The sequence below is a fragment of the Rattus rattus genome, chromosome 13, assembly GCF_011064425.1.
Source record: "Rattus rattus isolate New Zealand chromosome 13, Rrattus_CSIRO_v1, whole genome shotgun sequence".
Taxonomy (NCBI): Eukaryota; Metazoa; Chordata; class Mammalia; order Rodentia; family Muridae; genus Rattus; species Rattus rattus.
Window position 1 is genome coordinate 31,637,047 of NC_046166.1, and position 7,664 is coordinate 31,644,710.

Below are 7,664 nucleotides of genomic sequence, written 5' to 3' on the forward strand. Positions count from 1 at the left end.
AAGGAGAGCTAAGAAAGCAAGCAAAGGGGAAAAAGTCTGCAAAGTCTTTATGTCACATTAGAAGAGACTTGTAAGTTACCTGTGTGCTGCAAAGACTGATAAGGTTGCAACAATATTCTCCTCCTTCCATAGGCCTGAAAACTGAAAGTTTTGATTTAGATCATTGCTAACTGGGGACCCACTGAAGAGAAGTTACTTCCTTTCCTATTTCTGAGGCCTGATGCATGTCCTGGATCATGGTTAAAACCTACCACAAAGCTTTTGGTTATTTCTTAGTTGAGATGTCTCCAAGAGAACTTTATAGTTCTATCATCTCCCAACTTTCCCAGGGATGAATCATCCTATGAGTCTGTGTTTAATAATAACAGAAATGATCACTCAGGTGTACTATATGTACATTATCTCATTGAAGCTTTTAAAATTACATTTTACTTATTTTTCACGCATGCATGTGTATACATTTATTTATGTGTTCACATGTAAGTGTGAATATGCATGGACCACGAGTGCAAGAGGCCAGTTTGTGGGGGTTGGGGAGCTGTGGGGTTGGGAAGCTCAGTGGTAGAGCGCTTGCCTAGCAAGCGCAAGGCCCTGGGTTCGGTCCCCAGCTCTGAAAAAAAGAAAAGAAAAAAAAAAAAGAGGCCAGTTTGTGGGAATCTGTTTTCTCTTTCCTGGATGTGGGTCCTGGGGATTGAAATCAAGCTGTCAGGCTTGGTGGAGGAAGTCTTTTTTCACTGAGTCATCTTGCTGGCTCCATAAACTCACCTATGTCCCCTAAAGTAGGGTTTCCTTCCTGTATTTACTGGTGAGATAACCCAGCAAACCCTCAGGACTTAACTGACTCATAAGAATGGCATGGCACAGTGCACACTCTAATCTTGTTCCAAGACCTATGTTTTCTCTAGACTGGGATGTTTCTCATGATCTATGAAACACAGTCATACAGAGTAGCTTTTCATTTTAAAACACTTTTGTTCTTTCTTTTTTAAGAAGGGAAAGAGGGAAGACAGTGAGGAAGCTGGGAAGACGGGAAGGAGGGGAAACTGTTCAGTTGTATTGTATGAAAGAAGAATCTATTTTCAATAAAAAGTGAAAGAAAAATATTCACCCAGCCTTCCAAATATTTAAATCCACATGTTGGTATAGGCTTTGATTTTTCCAAAACCTACTTTAATAAGAGTTCTTAAACACTTCAACCACTGACCAAAGGTTGGGAGAAAGATGGCTAATAGGACAAGGGGGATGTGGACCTGTTTAGAGAGAGTTCTTTGGGGTGATTCCAATTTCCATTGTCAATATATCATCAGTCTAGTCTACAAGCAAACACAAATTAGTAGCATCAGTCCAGTCCAATTGGCAAACATCAAACATGAATCAGTAGCTGTGACTTGATCTAGAAGAAACCACGAGGCTCTGCTGAATTGTTATGAGTCCAAGAAAGTGGCAAGAACAGCCAGAATAGCACAAGAAGATTTTTGGTGAGTTTCTCTCTACAAAGTCATAGCAAGTGAAGATCAGTGAAGACCACTGCAAGAGTGTCATCAGTGTCTATTGGGTTCTACTTACACTCTTTTCAAACATCATGCATTGAAGTATCTGCCTCATCAAAACATCTTTTTCTGTGTCTGCTTCAGCAAAACAGCCTCTCATTAGTCAGCGTCTAGAAAAACATCATAGACACAACCAAGTCTCCAAAGAAGGCAGGAATTTTCACTTCATGCTGGTCTTAGTCTTTGCTTCTGCACAGGGAGCCAGGCTGAAATGCCTCACAGTGAGCATGTGCCTAGGTGCTCTTCAGTGGTATGGACTTGTTGCTTGTTTGGTTCATAATTGGAATATGCCTTCTCCCTCAACATCTATCTTCACATTTCAAGTCCCCATTTATGAAGAAGCTTCTTGATAAAAATAAGACTCATGAAAGTCTCTTCCATTCCCCTACAGTTAATCAGAAATAAGTCAACACATGTCACCATTGAACTTGCATCAACTGCCTTAATCTCACACTCCTATGCTATGTCATGACCTGTTGCATATGCAGGTGCCATTAGTATTGTTTATGTTGCTCTGCATTGGTTCTCACCTTCCACCTTGTTGGGGCAGAGTCTCTTGTTGCTTCTGCTGATGTGGTCTGTACTCCAGGCAAGTTGGCCTGTGTGCCTCCTGACAAATTTCCTGTCATTCCTGACATTCATCTTGCCATAGGAATACTGAGATTACAGACGTAAGCCATGAAGTCTGGATTTTTGTGAGTTCTGAAATGGAACACAGGTCACCAGGTTAATGTGCCTTTACTTGCTGAGCAAACTTACCATCCTTCTACTATTGCTTTTTTTTTCTTAAAAAAAAGAAAAGAAAAAACTCTTCAAAGCATATATTAGTTATGCAAAGTAAGGGGTCTCATTATGCCATTTTGACATTATGCAGAACATAATTGATTACATTCAGCCTGCCTATTATTGTTTGACAGCGCAATTCTGGTTGTGTGATGTGACGTAGACAGACTCATGTGATGTTCTGTTGAGGCAAGACCCAGTTAGGACATGTGATATTTGGAGACAATACAAGTGGGACTCAACTGACAGTGATGTTTCGTACGTCGAGAAAGGCACAGCATAGAACTCCTGGTATTTGGGCTGGTTCTGGTCACTTCTGCTGACACATGCAGATTTGATGGAGGCCTGGCAGTTTCTGCTGGATTATGCCACTGTTGTTGATTAATGTTTGGTGACCCTTTTGAACTGGACTGTTGGTATCCGAAGACTACTGAACTAGACTGCTGGTATCCTGACAAATGGAGATTGCAATTGCCCCCAAAGAACTAATTCTAAGCAGATCCACATCTTCTTGTTTTATTTATCATTCTCCCTACTACCTTTGGATGGTGAGCTAGAAGGGGGGGAGGCCGAAGCATTTGAAAACCTTTATTGAAGTAGGTTTTAAAAAAATCTAAGCCTACAACTGTTATTCTACTTTACTCTGGTTTTAATCAGCTCTTTTCTTTCTGATTTTTTAAGGTGGAAGTTGAGGTAGTTGATTGATTTAAGGATTTCTCTATTCTAATACAGGTATTTCCTTTAATGTTATAGATTTACTTCCTCATACTGCTTAAGCGTATTTCATGGACATTAATGTACATTTTCTGTTTTACTCAACCCAACATAATTGTAAATTTTATTTTTCATTTTTTATTCACGGATAATTTAAAACTATATTGCAGTTTCAACACACTTGAGAGTTTTTCCATGTATTCTTCTGCTAATGATTTCTAGTATAATTTCATTGTACTCAGAGAATGCCCTTTGCAAGTTAGTTTCTGAAGACATTTTTTTGGTGTCCTATACTATGATATATATTGAAAAATGTTTCATGACTTCGAGAAATAATGTATATTCTAGTTAGGAATTATTGCTTGGATTGTTCTATAACTATCAGTTAGGTCAATGTATTGTCCTCTTTTTTGGGGGGTTCATAGTTACTTTAGAATACATTTAATGGTTTTATGGACTGAATCTGAAACCTGTCCCACATGTTCATGCGTTTCAATACTTGGTTTCCAGTTGGTGGCTCTGTATTGGAGGCAGTGGAACCTTTAGAAAGCAGAGCTTGTCTTGTCTAAACGAGTCACTAGAAACAGGCCTTTGAAGCTTATATTCACTTCTGGTTCTGTGCTCTGCTTCCTGCCTATTGCAGGAAGATGTGAAGTTCTTACTACCATTGCTGTGAACTTTGTGTCTTTCCAGCTATTGGATTGGGGTTCACATCCTCTCAAATAATAAACCAATATAAACTGTTTTCCCTTATGTTGTTTCTTCCAATATTAGTCATAGAGATGAGAAAAGTAACTATTAGCAGACATGGGCATCATAGACCTCCGAATCTACGTGTTCTGTCTGATTCTCTTCCTACAAGAGTCTTGCTATGGTGGTATCTTCAGAATCCTATCTCAGTTCAACACCAGTTTCTTCAGTTCAGACTGGACTCTTCCTGTCTTTGTCCATCATGTGCTACACTTGAGAACTATTTCTGCATTGTAGCAAAGACATTATAGAGCTCTGTCAGTTTGTTGTTTCAAATTTTTTTATAAAATGAAGTCAACACATATGTAACGATGGTCAAGGAATCTAAGGCTAAAGAGATCGATGGTGTTTGAAACATGGCAGATGATGTAGACCCACAACAGATCAACAATACCACAGAGGAGCACCTGGACCTTCTCACGATCAACCTGGAGGAGCAAATTTGTATGAAAATGAGAAATGACCGAGAGCTTTCAGGCAGATTACATGTTTATGATCAGCATTTAAATATGATCCTGGGAGATGCAGAAGAAACTGTGATGAAGATAGAAATTGATAAGGAGACATATGAAGAGATAGATAAATCCACAAAATGAAACATCCCCATGCACTTCATCCAGGGAGATGGTGTTCTAGTTGCCCCTCCTTTGAGAGTTGGCTGAGACAAAAAAAGTGGAGCCTGTGTAGGAAAGTGGATACTTTGCCTCTTGAGATGTACTGGACACTCCCAGAGAGAGAAGCTCACAGGCATTCTGATATTTAGGAATGACACAAGGATCCCTTTACCCTCAAAGAACTCACAAGCTCTCCAGCTAAATGACCTGTCCCTTTCTCCAGCCCTCTAGTCAGTGTGTCCTCCTTGCTCTTTTCAGAAGTTGGTTTGCCTGTTGTTCTTGCAGTTATTTTCAGGATATTTTTCTTTAAATTAAAATTGACATTTTCTTTTTAGAAAAGAGATGGGTGGCTCAGTGGTAAAGGCGAGCACATGCTATTGTGGAGGATCTGGGTTTGGTGCTCAGCAACCACATCAGGCAGCTCACACCATCTGTACGTCTATCTCTTGGAGATCCAATGCTCTCTAGCTTCCATGAAATGAAGTTTATCAGGAAAGTTAGCTTGAAATTTATTTATGGCTCTTATAAATTTGTTTTAGTTATCACATATAATTTATAGAGATGAATCCAAATAAAAACTGCTAAAAAAAAAAAAAACCTCTTCACTTTATAGCAGCCTTATTTATAATAGCCAGAAGCTGGAAAGAACCCAAATGCCCTTCAACAGAGGAATGGATACAGAAAATGTGGTACATCTACACAATGGAGTACTACTCAGCTATTAAATTCCATGACTTCTTAAAATTTGCAGGTAAATGTATGGAACTAGAAAATATCATTCTGAGTGAGGTAACCCAGTCACAAAAGAGCACACATGGTATGCATTCACCAATAAGTGGATATTAGCCTAAAAGCTCGGAATACTCAAGATACAATTTACAGACCACATGAAGCTCAAGAAGAAGGAAGACCAAAGTGTGGATCCTTCAGTCCTTCCTAGAAGGGGGAACAAAATACTCACAGGAGGAAATATGGGGACAAAGTTTGGAGCAGAGACTGAAGGAAAGGCCATCTAGAGACTGCTCCACCTGGGGATCCATCCCACATATAGTCATAAAACCCAGACACTATGGTGGATGCCAAGAACTGCATGCTGACAGGAGACTGATATAACTGTCACTTGAGAGGCCCTGCCAGAGCTTGACAAATACAGAGGCAGATGCTCACAGCCAACCATTGGATTGAGAATGGGGTCCCCAATAGAGGAGTTAGAGAAAGGACTGAGGGAGCTGAAGGGTTTGCAACTCCATAGGAAGAACAACAATATTAACCATAGGCAGACTCCTTTATGCCCCCCAGAGCTCCCAGGGACCAAAACACTAAAGAAAGAGTATACATGGAGGCACCCATGGCACTAGCAGCATAAGTAGCTGAGGATGGCCTTTTCAGGCATCAATGGGAGGAGGCCCCTTGGTCCTGTGACGGCTCGATGCCTCAGTGTAGGGGAATGCCAGGGCGGGGAGGAGCGAGGAAGCAGTGGGTAGGTGGATAGGGGAGCACCCTCATAGAATCGGGAGGGTCAGATAGGGGGTTTCTGGAGGGGAAATCAGGAAAGGGGATAACATTTGAAATGTAAATAAAGAAAATATCTAATAAAAGAAAAGACTTTTCTTTTTTCTCTCTTTTAAGCTTTATTTTTATTTATTATTATTTTTTACTTATTCACTTTACATCCTGCTCACTGCCCACTCCCTGTCACCCTTTCCCACAATCCTTCTCTTTAAACAAGAAGGAAGGCACTAGTGAGGATGCTTGAATCTCACTTAAGAAGGAGGGAAGGAACTGGGTGGAGAGGGCAATGGGCTCTGGGCTCAGGATCAGATGTGGGGAGGGACAGGAGGGATGGCCAGATGGCCATGAGAATGAATGGAAATCTGCAACTGATGGAGGTAGGGAGATGGGGGAGCATCTCCAGGATGAGACGGAGACCCGGGACAAGGGAGGTGCCCAAGAATCCTTAGCTGTGACTCACCTGTAGCCAATCAGAAACCCCAATGGAGTAATAGAGAAATCAACCCACCTACAAAAATTTCGACTCAAAATTTATCCTCTCTACAAGAAATGTAAAGTTGGGAATGGAACAGAGACTGAGAGAATGGCTAACCAATAACTGGCCCAACTTGAGATCTAACACACGGGCAAACACTAATTGCACAGTACTATTAATGATACTCTATTATGCTTGGAGACATGGCTGTCCTCTGAGAAGCTTCATCTAGCAGCTGACTCAGACAGCCACAGCCAAATAGTGGGCAGAGCTTGGAGACACTTATGGAAGAATAGGAGGAAGAAAATATTTTCAATTCTTAAATTTCCTCAAACTTTTGAATTTTATACTTGCATTGGTAGCTTGATGGTTTTAATAATATACTCCCTCTCTTCATTTTAAATTATTCACCCGTTCTAGCTGCTTTTTATCAGGCATCTAGTATCTTGTATCATCTTCTGTATTATGATCTCCTGTTGAGTAAATATGATTATTCTATTTGCCAGATGAGCAAACAGATGCTCAAGACAAAAGAGACATTGTTGTATCACTAAAGCTATAAACTTAGAGCCAGAATACCAGGCCAGGTTTAATTGTATCACAAATCAAATTTGATTTCTTGATGATGTTACATCCTCAAGGAATTCCAACAATCTATGAAGTTTATCTCTGAAAATCTTTTATTTTTTTAAACCTCAGTTATACAAATTTATATCGACTAGAATCTTGCTTCATGCAACACACTTATTTCTTGATCATCCATAGACATCTTTTATTTATTCATTTGTTTTTTGTTATAATACAATCACTACAGCACTAAAGTAAATGAAATGACAATATATAAAGTAAACAATAGAAGCTATGCATAGCCCAACACCCAAAACGAAGAGCGACGATGGAGGTACTCTATGTCTTCAAACTATATAACAAAATTAAGTAATCAAAAAGGCATGGCATTGGTCCAAAGGTTGATATGTGGAACACTGGAATAGAATGAAGAATCAGAGATAATTTCCCATATACACACACACATACATATATTCAACTGAGTAACAAGGGCAGAGAGAATATACAGTGAAGAAAAATATTTCAGAAAATGGTGTTGAAAAAAGTAGACATTCATATATAAGGAAATAAAATTGGACCCTTAAGATAGCTAAAGGGAGATGCTTATGCATGGGCCTTGGCAATAATTTTAGGGATCAGAAGCACAAAAAACAAAACGAAAAGTAAGCAAGCAGGATTACACCAAGTGAAAAAGCTTTT

At 39.7% G+C, this 7,664-nt stretch overlaps 1 pseudogene; it reads left to right on the top strand.

The window, feature by feature from the left end:
- Positions 1–4,153: 4,153 nt before the first annotated feature.
- LOC116914266 lies at positions 4,154–4,459 on the top strand (annotated as a pseudogene).
- The last annotated feature ends 3,205 nt before the right edge of the window (positions 4,460–7,664 follow it).